The following is a 20,687-nucleotide window of genomic DNA, read 5'->3' on the forward strand; positions in this document are numbered from 1 at the left end:
GTTAAAACTAAATAACCAATGAATAGTCACATAACAGTTAAACACAAAACACTAGCTAGCACTAAATGGAAGATGCTGTTTAGTAGCTGTGCTCTGAATTTATGACTACATTGTGTTTCTTTTTCTTATATATATATTTTTTTTTTAACAAGGTGGAGTTAGTAAATATCAAAAACGCATGAAAATCCAGCTGTCTAAATTATGTAAAGGTTTATTTCCTTAATATATAGTTGCTGCTATTTTATTTTACACTGGACTCTTCTAATCAGAGGCTTTACTGCCTCAAAGCCAATTACACTAATTGGATATATAGTTGTGCAACTATAATAGCTAACTGTTTTTTTTAGTCACCCTGCTTGTTTGAAACTGTGGTTGTATTGCGGTACAGCTAAATGTTGTTTAACATATTTGTTTGCACATCTCAACAGGGTTGATCACTGTCATTTCAGACAGTTAATGGGTACACTGGAAGGAAATTTCATTCGCTCTGTGCTGTTTGCACCTGCTTATCAGCATTTTTCCAAAACATCCCACAGCTATGGGAGCAGTTTTGATAAGCGGTTATACATGCTCACTTACAAATTCTTAAGAATCCATTTACATTTTATTTATAATGATAGCTGCGTCGGAAATAACGGAAGGTTTTTTTTAGATTTCCTGTTTCAAGCAACAAAGGCATACTTGTCTGTTTTTGTTTGTTTTCTACAATGGTGTTTTCTGTTTGACCACATTCCTGTGAATAGATTTATTGTTCATCTTAAGTGGCAAAACATTACTCATAATTGTGTTTATTCTACTGTGGAACCAAGTGAGAGATTATCTCATCTTAATTCTCTACATAAATGCCTTGATTTCTCTTCTTAACAAGCTGATATATTTCCCTGCTGATGAGAGCTGATGAGCTTAGGGAAGAATTAAATCTTTTAACCTTGCTTCCAGCCATGTAACCCTGTATCTTTCCTGCCTCTCTAATGGGTCTGTGGGCTGTTGCACTTGTTATAGAGTAATGACTTTTTTTGAAGTGGCTTCCCTTCATGTGTTCTCAAGGAAATAAGTGGTGAGGTGCAAGATCCAGAGGAAGTTGAAGGAGTTACGGAGGGAGCAGGGGTGGGGAGGTCCCTTTTTTCGAAATCCATGCAAATGCACACTGCTTTCCAAGGTCACAGTGGCAGCCATGTTTCCCCACTCAAATACACTTTTCGCACAACAAACTCATTTGCATGTAGCTGACATTTGTTGCTTCAGTAACTTCATCTGATAATGGGCAGCCCTTGCAGACGATCGGAAAGCATACTTCTTAATTGTGTGTTGCCTGGCAACCTAGGTTTCAGTGGTAATCAGAGATAGATAATCTTCGCATTTAAGGCAAGGGGGAAAGTGGAGCCCTGCATGCAGTGTTGCACATTTATTTTGTGCACTTGTTACCTTTTGAGCTGCCATTTGCAGTTTGGAGCAAGAGAAAATTGAGTGAAAATAATAAGATGTGGCAAGGCACTTCATGAAAACATTTCTCTTACTCTCTTTCCCACTCTCCCTCTCCTTTTCTCTCCCCCATCTCCCTCCCTCAAGAGATTGCTTCTCATTTTTGTGCAAAGGCTGCTGTACAGCACTGAGGAGCCTCTCTTATTACATGCATGGCGTTTTATGTTCAAACATGCATATTGATGAAAAGTTGACACATTATTCCTTTTGCAACTACTGAATAAATTGGTAGTTCCTCCAATACAAACCAGTCTTTTTATCATCTCACATCAAAGTGTACATCTACACCTAACAACTAAGGCATCCAAATTTCCATATTGTTGAACTATTGTTTATTCTCACTGCTGACTTGGAAAAGCAAAGATGTGAGAATAACTGTAATGACTTGCAGTTAAAAATATTTCTGTAAAAGTTGGCAGTGGGAGGGCCCTGCCTGTGTACTCCTCTCAACTGGGCGCTGCCCTGGTTGGTTAAAGCTATAAGTAGTGTTAATAATGGCATTAAACGTTTGAGGCGAGCTTAGTTGCAACAGTTCCCGTCCACTTAAAGTAGGGAGAGCGCCTTGCAGCTTACGCATTGGCCATGGAGTTGTCTGTCAGTGGCATCCCCCAGAGCACCACAGGTGGGTAAACCGAACTGTAGTGTCACGTGAAGCAGAGTAGCCACCCCATGAGCTAGAGACGTGATTGGCTAGTATACTGCATGGTGCGCGTGCTCAGCAGATTAACTAAGGTGGACGCTTTGCATGTTCACAAATGTTGGCACGTGGTTTCCTTGAGATAATCCACAGATCATCTTCAGCTGTACTTTTCTGGGCTGGAGAATTAGGAGGCGGCATGGAAGTGGTGGTGGTGTGCTTTTACTGGGGGGCGGGCAGGGTAGCTTACAGGAAGGAGAGAGAGTGGAACTTGGCAATGGGCCCTTGTAGCCATACGGGATGTGTCAGTTGACAGGTTCACCTGTATAAGTCTGTTTTGATGGTGACACTGTGCCAAAGTTGTATCCGCTTCTTACAGAGAGGTTGTTCGAAACATTTCAGGTCCCCCCCCCTTTTTTTTTTTTTTTTTTTTTTTTGACAGGATGCCATCTCTGTTGCTGCTGACAGTTACATAACCTTCCAGTGCATTGCTCCCATGAGGTTCCTGAATGGGATTTTAATTTCCCTGCCTGTGTTTGGAAGGACATTCACGAGGATGCATGCCTAATGTCCTCTCAGCTGTCCTTGGCTAAACTGCTTTGTTCAGGTGTCTGACATTGATTTAACAGTGCACTCCTGCCTGTTTTCCACTTGTTCATGTGAAAGAAAACATTCCCTGTATGCCATTTTGGCCTTTGAATTTTTCTTGGGACATGCCTGTGTTTCTTTGAGTGTTTAAGACACAAGGTGTAGTGCCTATGTTCATTGTCCAGCCACTCCACTTTGTGACTGTATGGGGGAAGAGAGCTTCAAGTTTGTGCCTTTATAGCCTCACATGTTCAATTTGTGTCTTGTGATGTGTCTGTTTGCGGATGACAATGAACAATGCTGTTCCACCTGCCCCCTCCCCATCCTGCCACACAAATACACAGATGTCCCTCTCTCAGCTGCAGGAAGTGTTTGTCTTCATCTGAGGCCGGCTGGATGTCATAGAGCTGACAGCAGGACATGGGCATGGGACCTTTAGTTTCCTCTATCTGTCTCTTTCTGCCTCTGACCAGCAGTATTTGTTTGTATTCGTGTATTGGGCGGGGGGGGGCTTTTGCAAGTTAGAATGTCCAATACCACCGGTTACACACCCATTGTAATAATAATAATAATTTTGCAATATCATTTCAACTCTAAAGTTGTGTATACAAGCAACAAAACAATGAATGGTTGCCCTAATGCCTCCTGACTGCACTGTTTATTGATTCTTCCCTGACTTGTTATTGATGTAGTAAGACATGAGTGTTATTGTGGAGGGCTAATGGCTTACATTACCTGTCTAGGTGAAGGCTGAGGCTTAGGAGTTGGGAAATCCTAGCAGCCATCTCTGTGTGTGTGTGTGTGTGTGTGTGTGTGTATGAGTACTACCATGGATGTGTGTGTTTGGTGTGTGGATGCCACTATGCAGGCATCACGTGTTAGTGGGAGTCTGTGTCATCTGCTCTAATCCCACTGATATGAATGAGTGTAGACAGACGAGGTTTTGGGCTCACATGGCACTGGTCAGGGGTTATTACAGGGCTCTTATTCTCAGTTGAGTAATCAACAAATGGCAGCAACCATGAAAAAACTGTTTCTTTCCATCCACCAGATGAACACTTTGGGAATTATTTTCTACTACCTATCTATGTCACATAGAGTACATAAAATAATCACATAAACAAAAACTTGGTAAAGATAATCATATTTGCAAACTTGATTCCGTCGTTTCATGGGCTTTTCCCCCTTCCCTCATAACTTCACTCTCAACTTAAACAAACGGCCAGTTGGAATTAGAGCAAATGGCTCTTTGGCAAGAAGACTTGTGCGTAACACCTAAAGAAAACTCAGTTGCTCTGTCTCAGCTTTATTGGTCCCAAATGTAGGAAGTTCTGTTTAAAACGTGCTATGTTTCTAGGCTACTCTGTTCATTTGTCAAAATAACCACTTAAACCTCACAGTCGCTGCTTCATCTCAAATCTAAATGTGTCAGACTTCCAGTATAAATTTGTAGCAATGAAAACATCACAGTTCTGAAACTCTCCTACTGCACTGTAGTTAACTGTTTGCGAAGATGGTGTTGTCAAATAGTCACCCTTCACCTCTGGACTCTTAAATATCCTATCTGTGTGCAGTCCCTCTGTCATGGGTCTCCAGTTTCCAGAAAACCTGGTAAATGTTACATGAACTATCTGCTGCTCCATCTCCACTTATCCTCTGTATTGTTTTTGTCCCTAGGGAAATATGGCCAGGAAAATCTATTTTTCCACTGCAGTAGCTTTCTCAGTTTAAAAAAAAAAAAAAAGCGAAAAGAAAAAAGTGTTGTTGAGGGCCGTCCCATCTCAACCCTCCCTCACTGTTTTCTCATGGTTGATCTTTCCAAACCATTGGTTGCGTTCACAGAGGGATTAATGGTTTCTTCGAAGCCAGCCAACCCATGGAGGGAACGGGGCCTTCGACCGAATGAGGAACATCTGGCCTCCGCCTGCTTGTGACAGCCTGAGTGTTTAAGAGTGTGTGCGTGCGTGCACGACGTTAGCATCTGACTTCTGCACAGGGTCAGAAGTGCTGTTTGTGGTCCGAAACTGGGCCGTAAGTCTTAGTCTTTCTCCCGCCTACTGTCCTGCCACTGCTGTTTTTAACTTATTTATAATACATCAGTTAGAAATGGCCAAGAGGTTATTTCAGAAATTGTGAACTCAGATTTCTGACTGGTGTAGTTGAATCCTCAGGAAATGTTGAATTAAGGATCTGAGTCATGGTGAGACACTTTCGGTTTCAGTCTTTTGTAAGTGCACTTTATATTCCTCACACTTATTTGAAGATTAAATGGATCTGAAATTGGATTTGAAACAACCAAAAGAATGTGCCGCAAAAGTCTTGAATTTAAATTAAAAGCAGCAGCTACTTGTTTCACCTTTTTCTTAAAAAATAAATAAATAAATAAATAAAATAATCCAGGTCGTAATAATCGGATGCCAGTTGATTGGAATTTAGCCGCTGTCACACTGGCCCCTGCATACGCTCCCTTGGGCCCAAAGGTCACTGCTAAACGCTGCTGGCACAGGAATGATTTTATGCCCGAGTGTGTGCTCATCCTCTGACATGTTATTATTGGTGAGAAGAATTGTTGAGCTATTTCTGGAGATCGCATTTTCATGTTTATTCTACTAGTCTCCCTGTCCCCTGGCTGTATTGTTTACAGGATAGCAGCGATCTATGCGCATTGCTCGCAGCTTGTAAGAACAGCAGCACTTGGGTATAATCTCCCCAATTATCTGTCGTAGATTCTGCCGTATATTATTCCATTCTCCATGGCAGCTGGGGAGGAGATTGGTTTTATGCATGTCGAACGACAACAGCTGCATCCACTGAAACAGACAGCTACCTCTGCACACCTCCCCGGTCCTCCTTTTTTTTTTTTTTTTGTCTCACTCCCCCTCTCCCCCCCACTCAGTGGTGGGCAGGTCACCCTGAATTATTCATCAGTGTGAAATGAAAAAGCTCATGGATATTGAATATCCCCTCTGAAGTGGTGGCCAACCTTGTGTTTTTTTTCCCTCTCTTTCTCCCCCTCTTTTTTTTTGAGCTGAAAAGAGTAAAAAGCAGCAGATATCCTTGCCAGGGTATTTCAAAGGTTAAGCAATTGCTTTACCTTGCTCACATATTTAGTTTCTTTGTGATTTGTGGTCAGTGAAGATTGGTTAGTGACAAGGAGCACAATGAAGAGGAGAGGAGATGAAAAGAATTAGTTAAAAAATGTGGCTAGAACAGGAATGTGTTTCCTGTTGATTGTTTTTTTTTTTTTTTTGGAGAATAACTTGTTCTTGTGACCAATACTGTGGGTTTACCTTGTTGTCTAGCTGCGGTTGAGTTGCTAACGTTCCCTGCCGCGTGTTTTGAGGCCTGCTCCTTCCTGGAACAAGCTTGCCTGTGGTCAGTTGTCGTTCGTTTCCCACGTGGCCCACTGTGTTCCTCTATTGCCTTTCTGCCTCGTCTTTTGTCCTGTGGTTTGATCTGCGGCCCGCACTGCAAATCAATGCTGCTGGGTGCCATTCGTTTAGCTCAGCAGCCAACAAACACAGCAAGGACTCTCAGAACATCTCCCATGTGAGAGTATATAAATTGGGCAGCAAGGATAAGGGGGGAAAAAATCCCTCAAGCGCCTGAGCTTGATTGTTGTTGTTGTTTTGTTTTTTTTTGTTTTTTTTTCACATCTTTGGACATTTTAGTCACATTAGAAGATTTCTCTGTTCACCATTTGCTGGCATTAGTGTTTTTATTTGTCTAACAAGCAAGCTAAATGCTGTTCCCCTAAAGGACAGAGACTTAAAAAAAAAGCCTCCTTTATGCCAGAGAGCAGATGCTAAGATAATGAATAAATAAAATAAATAAAAACTGCTCAAGGGGTGAACCCCTCCTCCCATGTTTGCTATGTTATACATGCTAATAGGACATGCAGTGTTTTATTCATTCAATAATATTTGAAAGTGCTGCCCTGACTGTGAGTCCCTCTCATTGGCCATTATGTTACTATGCTGTACCCTTTCAGTCATTACCATCCATTTTCCTCAATTCCCAATTTCCACTGCAGCATATACAATTACCCAGGAATCCTTTTAAGAGTATTCCCAAGCTTTACAAAGCCCCAATAAGCCGACAGGAATCAGCCAGGGGTTTAACTGGCTAACTTTTTCCAAAGCTATTCTCAAAAGAGTTGTAATGGCTGACACCTGGAGAGAATGGAAAGCTATTTTATTTTCCTATGAAAAGAACAAGTCGTCTTTTCTTTTTTGTCCAGGAAAAAAGTTTTTGAAGCTTCTTTTATTTTTACTTTTTCAGAACATATTGTTACCTGGAGATAACTTCACCTCAGCTCAAGTGAAGTGCATCCTGTATGGCATCAGCTGATGCCATACAGGAAGAGGAATAGAGTGGGTGTAACTTAAAAGTGTCAGGTGTTCAACGTGTCGTATCGAGTGACCAAAATGCAAACTCCAGTTACAGTGGGCTTTGGAGGTTGTTAGTAGTTGCGGAAGAGGTCTGTGCTTTCCAGAAGAAGTGTGAAATATCATCTGCCATGGTGAAGGGAGGTGGATGAGTAGGTGGGTGGGAGTTTCTTTCCAGAGGGTGTAGAAGATGAAAATGGGTGGGGGGGGGGGGGGGGAGTTGATGATGAAAATGGCTGTAACTCTTCAACAAAGTCAGCTTTAAAAGGCTGTAAGTGGACACCTCATAGTATCTGATGGCTGACTCCTGGCTGACAAGACCCGGCGACCCTGGTGTATTTATCGTAATGGAGCACAGCTGGGCCGCAGCTTCGATGGGTTAATAGCCATGTGACAGCTTCGGGGGGAAAGCAGGAGGTATTGTGCTGTGAATGTATGTGTGTGTGTGTGGGTCTGTGGAAATCTGTGTGTGTGCGTGCATTTTATTTACTCATGCACTCCGCTGTGTGGCACGCAGGGGCCACGCTTGGGAGGGTGGGACTCTGCTGCGTCTCCACTCTCTTTGCCAGGCCAGATGGCTCCTGTCACTGAAAGCGAAGGAGGAGCGATGGAAGGAAAAGGGGAAGGAGAGATCTGAGTCGTCCTTAACGGTGCCAGAGTGGCCTGTCCCCAGAGCCACCACATCTGGAGACCACCTGCAGCTGGCTCGCCACACTTCCTCCGTCCTCATCCCCTTTCCCTCTCATGCGGGATTGCTTTCTCACTCTGTTTTTAAAAATGGGGGAATTGACAGCAGCAGCAGCAGCAGCAGAGTGTTTGGTCAGGCTATGATTTGTGCCCATATTTCAGCAACTTTACCGTGTCTCTGCTGTTTGAGGAGGAGGAGGTGGCAGCAGTGGTGGTGATGGTGTGAAAGCACGGCAAAATATCATTTTATTTTATGACTGCACCAGCCTCTGAGAGTTGTGGATTTTGTATTTGTTATATTTCTTTTTTATTCCTCCCCAAGTAAAAAGACAGAGTGAGAATGTTCGCTTTTCTTCCCTTCCATGTTGCAGCAACTGATCCAGAGGCCTCAGAGGGGCTGTTCCTGCCTGGAAAATAAAGCCTGCCTGCCCTCCTTGGCTCCCCCAAATAAAATATGCTCATTTGCATTCCCATGCTGTAATTTAGACCTCCCTCTCTCTCCCTGTTTCTCTTTCACTATCTCTTTGTCCCTCATCCCTACATCTTTTCAGGCCTGGTCCTTGTGGTTCTGCAGGGATTGGAACGTAGGAGGGGAGGCAGAGGAAACAAAAGCAGAGAGGCAGTGTTGACTCAGGGTTGTTATCTGGGCTGCTGCTGAGGGGGTGGGGGGGGGGGGGCTATTGTGTGTATCTGTGTGTGTGTGTGTGTGTGCATATATGCCTGGAGGGGGGGGTTATTTACTCTGGCTGCTGGCTCGGCAGGTGCCTCTCAGTGGATAAAACTGGACCTCCTAAATAAATATTCACTGTGGAGAAAAATAAGACTTGCGTCATCAAAAACTACACTACTACTGCTCTCCCATTCTCCGCTTCATGTCACACCAAGAATGTTCAGTGGATTGCAGATCACCCATTTTACATCTCACCCCAATCCCAGAAAGAAGTGTCACTGAGCACAAAGGACAAAAAAATTAATAAATAAATAAAAATACAAATGTTTTGTCGAGCAAAGGGATAAACCAGGAGGGTGTATATTGAGACTGTCACGCTAAGAGCACTGACTCTCCTGTCTCCTCTTATGTTGGTTGGATGTTCTCACAGCTTATTCCCTCAGATGTTTCAACTAAGTTGTTGAGCCAAAAAACATGACCTTTGGCAACGATTATATTATCTTATTTATTCCCAGTGTGTGGTGCTTTGAGTGTGCTGTGGCTGTAGAGATAGTTGTCTGCAAGATAATGTTAGCAGTTATCATCTCAGGGCATTTTCCAACCTGTTTTGCTCACTCCATAAGGGTGGAGAATGAATCCTTGTCAGTAGTTCCTGTAGGACCTTGAGCTGCTCACAGCTCCTGATTGTGCTCATTCATACCTGACTATTCATTGCAAAAAAAGACTGTAAGGCCAGTTGTTTAGCTCAGACTTGTAGAATATACCTCAGACTGAGGTCAGATCATATTCCCACCACACGGTAACCACTCTGCAGTTTATTTGTAAGTGGATCAAGACCACTTCCAGGAGTCTGTGCGGTTTTGTGAGGCACACTCGGTGTGTTTAGATCTGCCTAAAATGGACTGTACGTAAGGGAAATATGAACAAGAATCGAATTTGGCTCAACACAGGTGGAAAAAGTCCAAGCTCCTTTGGCCCACACCTGCACACAATACACACTTCTTCAGTAAAAGTGAGTTACAAATAAATCTGTTCAAACTTGAACAAACCTCTACTACCTCTATTTAGACTCTACGAGATAAAATCCTTAATTTGAGTGAAGTGGCTCATTAGCATAAAATAAACACTTGACACCAGGTTGAAACTACAAAAACTCTAAACATTAGTTGTGCAAGAAGTGAGCAGAAGTAAGCCGGTCTCCAGAATAGTGGGAAAAAAAATCCCCTAAATTGAAAGCAAGAACAATAAAACTCCAAAAAGCTAATGGGATTTCTCTTGGAGTGCAGCTGCTCCTGTGCTCAACCCTTTGCTGACCTGAGTCCAGCATCTGAAACAGACCTGTGAACCTCTGGTCACAATGTGGTCAAGCTGAAAGCTCGTCTCTAGGCGGCAGGCTGGCTCGATCCAACACTTGCTTTCTAAAAATCCCTTTAAGTGCTTTAGGGGGATTTAACAGGCCTCTGCATCCAGCAGCCAAGTTCCAGTGTTTACAGGAAAAGGGCGCTTACAGTATAATTAGGCTGGTTAAAGAAGAGGGCTCCCTCTCAGCAGTAAATGTACATGGACTGTAAGGCGGCTCGGACCATTTGTCCGGTCTCCTAGAGCGTGACCACTGCTCGTGATGTCTCACTGTGCTAAAGGTCAGGGCTTAAGGAATTCAGCAAGCAGCAGTAGGGAGATGGAAGTGTAGACTATCAAATCTTCAACTCTGAATATGAAATAAAAAATGAATTTTTATGCATCAAAAAAAGAAGACTACCACTATGGCTGCTGGCTATGTCCACGAACACAGTTATCAAATTTATTCATGTCAGATGCTGTCATGTTCATGAACCTTAATCGAGTTTTGTTTGACTGGCACACTGGTTTGTAGATCAGAATGTTGTGTTGCGTGTGCGCAGTCACAAATGCTCGCAGTCGAAGGCGTGGTTGCAAACAGATGTAGCTTTCAGTACTGGTTTAGATCCAAGCCTGGCTGCTCTAAATCTGAAAGAAGTGTGTGTTGGTGTGGGTGGAGGGCGTGAGGACCTGCTGTGCTGATCTGCTTTCATTAGTGTTTACCCCCCCCACACCCTTCCACCCCCCCAACCCTGCAACATGCAACATGCACATCGACGGCTGGAGTCATATAGAAGGTTTATCGCAACAGGCTTTTCCCCGCTGTCCAGCTACCTTTGAGATCCCTAGAGTCATCAGCTTCTGAATGCTGGCCACGGCACCTGCGAGAGTGATCGGGAGCAGATCTTCAGGGAACACAAAACGGTCCACCAAGGAATTTGCAAACCAGTTTAAGAGTTTTGTAGTTTCTTAAATACATTTAGAGGGATTTTGTTGTGAGGCAGCAGCTGCCTTCAGGCTGTTCATTGCACCCCCGACATACCCATGTCATAAGTTTCCTGTGCCAAACTGTTTGCTGAAAGTCATCTTTTGGTTAAACACTTTACTAATCCGTTATTTTTCCTGGAATAATAAACAAATAATAAGAAAATGGTAAAAAGTTTTAATTGATCACCAAAAACCTCTGAGATCCTGGAGGAAGTGATGCCTGTGAACGCAGCAGCTGCAGTCAGGTTGTCAGATATTATCTTTAACTACTATGTTGGGAGCACAATACTATTTGACCCCATGACCTGTGGAGCTAGCAGCCATCGGTGGCCATTCAGAAAATCTGCGGTGTGCTTTGATATGCTCGCCTCTCCTCCTCTTCTTAAAATATCCCCCACAGAATGGTTCTGTCTTTTAAGCTGTGATCTGCCACGTTCCATATTAACATATTGTTGTCAGTCAACCCCCCCCACCCCCCCTCCCCGCCCCCCAAACCTTCCTGCATATCCTCTAATGTTATTGAAGAGAGAAAGATCAGAGGGGCAGCCGTATCCCCACACTCCATCAAGAGTGTGTTTATATGTGTGTATATGTGTGTGTGTGTGTGTGTGTGTGTCTGGAAGGCTGGGAGGAAGTGGGGGCTGCTGCCTTTGATGGTCACGCTCCCTCAGATGTGTCATTGCTACAGTCGGTGGCTTGGCTGACACACCGTGTCTCCTCTTGTTGGGCTCTTACCTATGAGAAACAGCAGCCCTGATAGTCACCTAAACACACACACATTAAAACACACTGGATACACACAATTATACTACACAAAAAAAAAAAACAAAACAAACCCAAACAAACAGAAAAGTGGCTTCACACTGGGTTGGATACGTCCACATGCCCCATGAGCCTAAACTGCTGAGACCGTTCCACCTTTCCATTTTACTGTCAGTGATAATCGGTTGTGGCGTGTGACCGTACTGGGCTTTTTGTCTATTGGTTGCGCTTGTCATGCAGCCAGTGAGGTGTGTGTGTGTGTCTGTGTGTGTGTGTGTGTGTGTGTGTGTGTGTGTGTGTGTGTGTGTGTGCGTGTGCGTGTGCGTGTGCGTGTGCGTGTGCGTGCGTGTGCGTGCGTGTGCGTGCGTGTGCGTGTGTGTGCGTGTGTGTGTGTGCATGTGCTCTGGCCACGCTGCAGAGTTTGCAAGGAGGCTCCGGTTAGATTGTTATTCCAAACAGGGTGTTTTCAGACGCTCGTCCTCGCAGTCATTCAGCTAAGCGATCTGTCAGCTCGCTCCCCTCTCTCCAGGGACCAAACTGTGAACTTAACACACTCAGCTCTGATGACTTCCCCGATGGTGCGAATAACAGCCAACTCCACAGCTGTAATGTTATTACTGGAGTGGCCTGAATGTTGCATTGTTCCTCCGGTTTTGAGAGTGTGTGTGCTTGTGTGTTTCAGTGTGTGTATTTCATATTCACAGGCAGGGAGGGGAGTGTGAGTGCGTATGTCACTATTCCAATCTCTTCCTGGTTACCCACAAAATGCCAGGGTGGGTTGATGTTGTGTTGTTAAGTGTTTCTTTAAGCATGCGTGTGTGTGTGTGTGTGGTGGTGGTGGTGGTGGTAGGGGGGGGTTTATTAAGGGGTTGTGAAGGTCTAGATGAAACTGGAAAAACAGAGAGGGAAAGTAAGTAATCAAGAAGGGACATAGAGAGGTGAGGTTGGGAGTGAACGAAGGGAACTGTGTGTGTGTGTGTGTGTGTGTGGGGATGGGGGCTGGCATTCTTAAAACACTGTGGAGTCCAGATCAGAAATAAAACATAAAAAAGGGAAGGAGGAGGAGGAGGAGGGAAAAAAGGGAGGAGGGAATGTGCTCGAGTGTGTTGTGTGTGCAGATCCTATGACGTGAACGCAGCCGGGGAGTAAATTGTGCGAGCCCAGAGAGCTCAGCTCCGCATGTTCGAGCTGGCACTTTTGATTTAGACAGAATTTTTTTTTTTTTTTTTTTTTTTTTTTTAATGCTGTGAGATCTTTTTTTCTGCCCCTCCTGGTTTATTATCATCTCAAGACAAAGACAGGAGAAAAGAGCTAAAAGACAGAGAGAGAGAGCGAGAGACATAAGAGAGAGACAGAGGAGAGAGAGAGAGAGAGACACAGTGAATAGATGTTGCGCAGCTAACAGCAGAGGAAGCAGCAGAGAGAGTTTCCAGTCATCGCGCTCCCCGACCGCAGCCTTTTCTTCCTGGGAGATTAAAAATAAAGGACAAAAGCATCTCCCCCGCCTTCTCCAACCCACCATCCGATCACCAGCCTGCACGTCTCTGTGTGTTTGTGTGTGTGCGTGTATGTGTGTGTGTGTGCGTGTGTGTGTGTGTGTGTGTGCGTGTGCCTGTGTGTGTGTGTGTCTGTCTGCACGCACATAAGGACGCCGCGGGTGTATGTTGCTTTTCTTCCAGCCCTCAAAGGCATGGATTGAAGATGATGCAGCCGGGGGCTTAGTGAGAGCTTGCGCCGCAAAAACCCCTTCCCCTCGCCAAACAGGGCCAGACCAAGAGGAGCAACTCCAGGGGAGGGGGGAGGGGGGGTTGAAGGAGTAGAGGAGGAGGCGGAGAAGACAGAGGGGGGGGATACCCTCCTTGGATTATTACAGAGGGTTTTCCACTTCTTTTTTTTTTTGTGTGTGTATTTTTGTATTTTTTTCTTTCTCCCACTCTCCATTTTCCTCAGTCATCTTCTGTCTTTGCTGCGATGCGTAGCTTTTAAGCCGAAGAATGTGGAGACAACATTTTCCAGGCAAGCAGCATGTTTCCTGTTTTCTTTTCTGGATGTCTAATAAAGTCTGGCATGTGGGAGGTGGGAGGGAGGTAGGTGGATGGGGAGTGGGTGGGGGAGTGTGGATAGGAGGAGGGGAAGGAAGAGAGAGTGTGTGTGTGTGTGTGTGTGGGTGTGCTGTGTGGTTGGTAAGGTAGGCAAGTAGTCCAACAGTGTTGTCATTTCGAGGTCCGCCTGTCCTGCGCTGCTGCACTTGGCTCTGTGTTTTCGCTTCCTCTGCGGTCTTGGGCTCAGAGTGCGCTCCGTAGCTCGGGGCAACGCTGAAGAATAAAAGAGCGGGAAAAGAGGGAGAGTGAGGCGAGGGGAGGGGAGAGCCAGCCAGCGTGGTTGTGCCATAGATGCTGTTGACACCCGCTTTTGTACGATGGTGGAAAGTGGGCTCAGCCCGCCCAAACACACAGAGGGTGCCATTTAAAACAGGCGTGCGCTCATTTTCTTGGCAGTGGATGGATTGGTGTGGCGGGCAGCCGGGTGGTGACAGGGGTGGGGCACTGGCAGCGCAGGACAAGTGGCCTTTGTGTGCTACTTTTGGGGAAGTGAAGGGAGGGAAGGGCACGAAGGAGGCTGCCAACAAAGTGACCTTGCGCTGTCACTGGCAGATGAAGGTTGCGTGTTGATGGCAGGTTGTGCGTCTAAGAGGGAGAAAAGTGTTAAATGAGTAATTAGGCCTCAGTAAACTTAAAGCACTCAAGTGCCACATGAAAAAGGTGCAAACTCCTGCGCTGTTTGACCCAACAGCACATCTGTGTGTTATTCCAAGCTTCTCCATTACTCCACAGTCAAGCTCCTGGCAGCCCGCCATGGTTGTGTGTTTATTCATTTTTGCCTTCCTGATAGGTTTGTATTTTAATGCAGATCTCACTTTGCTTTTTGCAACTTGTGCCACCCCAGGAAGACTGATTATACGCGATTAGGGCTGAGATTCGAGGCATTTAACTGAATATGAATCCACTGTAGAATCTGCTCATGAAATCCAATTTTAAGCAACAAAAGCTGTTCTTAACTTGATTTTCTTGCTTGGAATAGTGAAGATCCCAAATCAGAAGTAAAATACATACATGCTTCAAATATTGATATGATGTGCATGAGTTTAACTGGTAAATTAAGTTCACTGATACTGACAATATGCCATCAGCAAGATTGCTTGTCCTCTGTTGTGCCTGCTGATCTGCAAAATCAGTTTATTTGCAAATGTAGAATGATGTCAGGATTTTTTTATTTTTTTTTTTGCTTCTATAGCAAATTATCCTTGGCTGAGCACAGATGCCAAATTGCAGAGAGCAAATTAGGCAGACAACAGCCAAGTTCTAGTTTGGCCTTTGGGCAAGTTACTCCGAGACTTATCGTTAATTAGCTATAGCTGATACAATCTACTGCCAGCGATGTTTGCCGTTTCAAACAGCACAAATTGGTATTCACTGAAAATTTGTTATGAGAAGCCCACGACCTGAACGTTGTGCAGATTCCACCAAAGAGGTAGCAATTTCATTTCTTTGCGAAATCTGCCGTTTTTGCCAACATGAAACAGAACCAAAGCTTGCACACAGAACTATAGTATAACCCCTGTCTGGTTCCTCCGCCCACACACAGCCGCCGCGTGTTCAACTGGTTGCCTGGGTCAGGTTTCCTCACAGTGCCGCTCAAGGTGGCACAGCACACAGCCATAACTGCTGGCAGGCGGCAGCAGAAACACAGCAGCCCCCACCCACTCGGCCTTGTTGTCCAGAAGGAGCCACCTGCAAACAGCAGCTTGGAGTTGCTAGGTAACCGGTGGCAGGAGATGATGGTAGTTTGGTGGACGGCCTTCTCCCCTTAACGCTAAAGTGACTTCTGCTGTCATTTCTTCTTCTCTTGCTTCACTTCTGACCACTACAAAGCTGCCTTTTCCTGTTCCCCTCTGGTCCCATCTCGTGCGAACGTTGGAGGCAACATAACACCAGCGGCGGAGGCCAGCGGTAGGAAGAGACTCCAGGCTCGCTTCACCACATAATGGAAACTCTGGCCTCATCTCCCGGTGCGCCGCTCTGCTGCGTCCTGCTGCCAGACTCTGACTAAGTGTTGCTGGCTCAGGAACCACAGCCTCCAGCCTGGGCCGAGTTCAGGCTCCACAAGTATTTGTCTACAGGAATGATTAGAATTAAAATACTGACGGAAAAACAAAAAGTCCTCACTGGAGACCTGGATTTCCAATATAATTTTGACCCAGTTCTCATTTTGGATAACTGTTGTGCGTTCTAATTGAAAGAAGTGGTCTGTGTTTAAGCTGCTCTCTGAGCTCACCACCATTTTATTCCAGGAACTCCAAAAGATTTTAGCAATCGATTTTTGATAAACAATTCAAGGCCCATTTTCATTTCGAAACCAGATATGAACATTCGAAGTAGAGTGTTCCTTTAGAAATTATAATCCAATACTTTTATTATGACATAGCTCACTGTGACATTTTACATTCATCAATTAATCAATAGAAAATAATAATTTATATATTAATCACCAGGAGAGAAAATTAGTTGTTGGTGGCCTCTGTGAGAAGAAGTGTATCATTACACACACAAGGCCTCCTGGGGGGGCTGGGGGGGGTTTTGTGTGTGTGTGTGTGTGTGTGTGTGTGTGTGTGAACCTGTGTTAAATGCATTTATTTCATTGGCAGGTAAGCCCACGACAGCAGCTGCCTCCCTGAAAAAAATGTACTCATCCCAAATTATCAAACACACACACACATATATGTACACGCACACATTCACAGCCTGGCAACAGTTTAGCAGCCAGCAGAGGAAGCGAGAACAGAGAGGAAAGGAAATGAGGAGGATTAATTGATGGAAGAGTGAAATTAAGAGCTCTCTGCCTCCTGCCGTTCTAGCATGGCCAGTCAACCAACACTCACATGCGCATAACCCCCCCCCCCCTACCCAATTTTCCTTGGATATGCACCTTTGTTGACATTTTACGCACTGTGTGTGTGTGTGCGTGCAGTACATATGCGCTCCCCTTATTTCGGCTCGATTCAGGGCTTTGTTTAAATCTCCAGCTGTTTGTAGTCAGGTGGCCAGCAGCCGCTTGAAACCAGGGTGCAATACAGGAGCCGGAGAACATGGCAGACACGCTGAACACCCAGTTTTATTTCTGTGTATTGCCTCTGAATGAGATGTTAGAGCACTGTTAAAACAACAGAGCTGAGTGTGTGTGTCACTGTTGATGTGAAAGCTTGTTCCCACGCAGTGCAACACACTGCATCTGGTTTTGATGGTTATGTGTGCCTTTCAGTTCTGTTCTCTGTGGGACAATTTGCCATGTGATTATAACCAAGCAAAGAGTTAATACCCACTGAGATAAAAGGCAAAATTCAAAATGATAGTAACCACCGTCGTTATCCAAAATTTGCTGACCAGTTTACTGCAATGGCAGACCCCAGTAAACACTAATTTGTTCATTTGCTGGGAGGAAAAGTGCTTCATTTATTTACACCACCAGCCCTTATAAAACAACCTGGGTCAGGAGTGATTTTCTTTATTTCTGTCACCACTGCTGTGCAGATAAAAAACACATTCACGTTGACTGGGCTGGATGTGGCAGAAAAGTGAAAGTGTTAAAGACATTTAACTATCGTTTTAACAGCATCTGACTTATTATATTTAAACGTACTTAAGACCTGCTTGACACTGATATGTAGGGATTTAATTAGTCAAAACAATGGTTACAGGTCAGACATTTGTTTTACTGCTCAACCAAATTTAGCTCAGTTTGACGTTGGATTCAGAGACTTTTTTGACCTTCCAGTTTGCAAATTACTGGAAATCTTGGGTTACTACTTTTAGATGAAGGTATGATTTTTAATACAAAGAAAAAATATTTTTTCCTCGACATCTTGAATGTCTAAATTGCAAAGTGCAAAATTTTTAAAGACATCCATTTATATACATTATCTCAGGCTAACATAGATACACAAGCCACAGGAAAGCCACCACAAAAAGGTAGGGAAGGTGCTGCGGAGGGTACTGGATACGGTGGCACTGAGTATCTGACAAACGACCAGGTGGTTCTGGTTCAGACTGGTCTGATGTACATGCTGTCTGTTTACCACAGCAGGAGTGTTGCCTGTCACCTCCTTGCTTCAACTCCCCGAATACATCATCTCCTCTCCATCAAAATCGGCAATGTGAGAATCAATCTGTCACACGGGAGGACAGACACACTCACAAACACACACTCCGGCTCCCTGGAAGGAAAGAACAGCAAGGATGGAACGGACAGAAAAGGCAGTTTAGGTGATAGGACAGCAAAGGAAGGAGGGGAGGTGATTAGTGAAAGACAGCAGTGGAATCAGAGCGAGATGAGGGGAAAAAAATATTTTAGGTGGAAAAAAGAGATAAAGAGAGGAGAAGCAGATACATGATGAGCAAACAGATACAGAGCAAGGCATCGTCAGAAAGGAGGAGCTGTCAGAAGATGCTATCGCACAGGGAGACATCTGGGAAAATACACCAGTGCAGACGATGTGGTGAAATGTAAGAGGGAGATTGAGAGAGTCAGGGACTGAAAGGTCAGAGAGACGGAGAGAAACCCAGCAGATGATTCATGGAGTTCAGCCTGTCTAACTTCTGCCTGAGGGTTTAATGCAGCCTGCCAGCCGTCCTCCTCCCCTACTGCCTCGTCCTTAGCTTCTCTGACCCACACATCCACTGCTGTCTATAGTATGCAACTACACTTGTAACTACTGGTTAGACGAAGCGTTGAGAAGGTTACAGGTGTTCTGGCTGTATTCTGTGAGTCAGAGGCTGACTTGCATGCCGCAAACCGCAAAGCCTTAATCAATGTTTTTGATTTTTATCCGAGAGCTGAATGACTGTGATGTGAAAGCAGCAGCTTGTAGCGCTGGAATCAATCACAGCCTAGCAGCCCTGAGCGCTCTGCTTAGCTTTTTCTCTTGGTTTTCTAACACATGTATGATTGAGTGTGAGTACCACTCATCAGCTCCCCAGCGCAAAATGGCAGCATTAGTCAGAAAGTTGCCAGTAAAGTCAGAACATTGAGCTAAATTTCCAAAGAGACAAATATTTTCTTTTCAAGAGCAGGTCGATGAAAACAGATAAAAGAAAACTGAATCTTAGGCTTCGTCAGGAAATAATGCTGGACTGCTTGTTATAAACAGTCAACAACTAAACAACTGGTTTATAACTGCAGATTCTTCCTCTTGTTTCAATGTTTTTCGTGCCTCCTGTGTGGCCATGAATGAATGAATGTGCCTTTAAATTTTTTAAATCCTGAGCTGCAGCGTCACCAAATCTAAACCCACATATGAACTCTTTATGTATTATGGATCTGATGTTAGGATTATTTTCGTAAATCATTTTTCTGTGTACTGCCAACCCAGGGCTCAAGGTGAGCACACTCTTCTGCTTTGATAAAAAGTCCAAAAACCAAAGATGTTCAATTGACAACAACAATAACATATAAGAGCTAATCCACATATTTAAGAAGCTGTATTTTTGTTTGAGTTGTGATTTATTGAGAAATCAATATGCTATAAGATTTGTTAATTTTTCTGTTGTTCAGTTAATTCAACTGTACGCATGTGCACACCGTCTCAGACGCTGTCTAGCCATAATTGGGTGAGGACCTCAGCAGTTTGCCGTTATGATCTCGACAGTTGCCGCCCAGTCTTTACCAGCTGCCTCCATTAATATTCAATGAGCTGTCAGTTGCAGATGTGGCACAGACAGCCAAGTTGCTCTGACTCACCCTTCCCGCCGACATGTCATCTGTCTTGAACAGAGAGTGTGATAAGTAGGCATGGAGGCAGTGATGGTTGTTGTTGGTGGGGCTGTCGGTGATGGAGGAGGAAAGGGTGGGGGTTGGCTTTCTGTCTGTCTGTCTGTCTGTCTGTCTTGTCTGTCAGGAAAGCAAACATCTCCACCGCCCTTTACAACTGTGAGCGCGAGGAAAATACGTGTGTTTGCGCCTCTGACCTTAACTCTCGGCGTTAGATGCCAGCGGTGCCAAAAATAAAGTGCATTAAAACTGGCAGCCAAAGCCTGTTAAGTGATCACCATGACAACAAGCAGAAGGCATGGGGAGACGACACCTCCACTCCGATCCTCCCCCTGCCCTGAGAGGTTGCACGGCTGGACTGCTCGCTTTCTGTCAGCCGGGGTTTCTCTGCGTATCTCCTGTCGTTTATTCACTCCCTCTTTCTCTCCTTTCATCATCCTCTTCTTCTCTGATATGTCTCCTGGGAGCTCTTCAGGCTAACATGCAGTGTTTAGTCTGTTTTTATGCACGTTCGTTTCACATTTTAATTTCATTCTTCTCTGTCTCGCTGTCTCTCTCCCTCCCCCTCCCACCTGTTTGTTTTCCCACTGTGTGTTTCAGTCTGTGTAACGGCCACACACAACTTTCCCCATCTCCTAATCTCACCTTTATCTGCCCTAATCAGCCTCCTCTGCTGTAATCCCGCCGAGCATGTCTCTAATGAGCCCCCCCTCCCCTCCCTTCTCCTTATCTCGAACCCCGAGTCTGACGTCATCCTAATCTACTGGAGCGCTTTTAAGAGCATACAAATACACACACCTGCATGCCAATAACTGAGACACGGTGAAATTACATTTCGGCATCCAGATACGGATCTCACCAGAAAACCGAAGGAAAGAGAGAAAATAGCAGATAAGAAAGTGATGTCATGAAAGCCCAGAGAAACATTGATAGGAAATTTTGATGTCTGGAGTGACTTTTGACCCGTTTCATCAGCTTGAACTGATGCATAGCTGGTGACTGCATGTGAAGATCACAACCCTTGCAGTATAAAGACACTGGTACTCAGCAGGGAACGGGTCCGTCTATCCACAGGCTGGCTTCTGAGCTGCACTCTGTAAAGAAGCCAGCATGAATATTGATGCTGCTCACTTGTTAACATTGTATGAAGCAAGGCTGGTAATTGTCTGTCTTCTCAAGGTGACACGTCTTCTTCAGTGGGATGTGTGAGAAGGTCAGCACGGCTCTTCTTGGCTCTCTTCAATTTAAGTGAGAAAAGTGGCAGGAGGGAAGGAGAGAGATTCTAGTAGAGACAAAAACCTGAATTGCAACATACACTTTGTCA

General features: G+C 44.7%; 1 protein-coding gene across 6 annotated transcripts in view; it reads left to right on the forward strand.

The window, feature by feature from the left end:
• ctbp2l (C-terminal binding protein 2, like) overlaps positions 1–20,687 on the forward strand; it is an 82,701-nt gene that overhangs the window by 47,599 nt on the left and 14,415 nt on the right. The gene's annotated exons all lie outside the window — the stretch shown is intronic.

Source organism: Echeneis naucrates, chromosome 19 (assembly GCF_900963305.1).
Source record: "Echeneis naucrates chromosome 19, fEcheNa1.1, whole genome shotgun sequence".
Classification (NCBI taxonomy): domain Eukaryota; kingdom Metazoa; phylum Chordata; class Actinopteri; order Carangiformes; family Echeneidae; genus Echeneis; species Echeneis naucrates.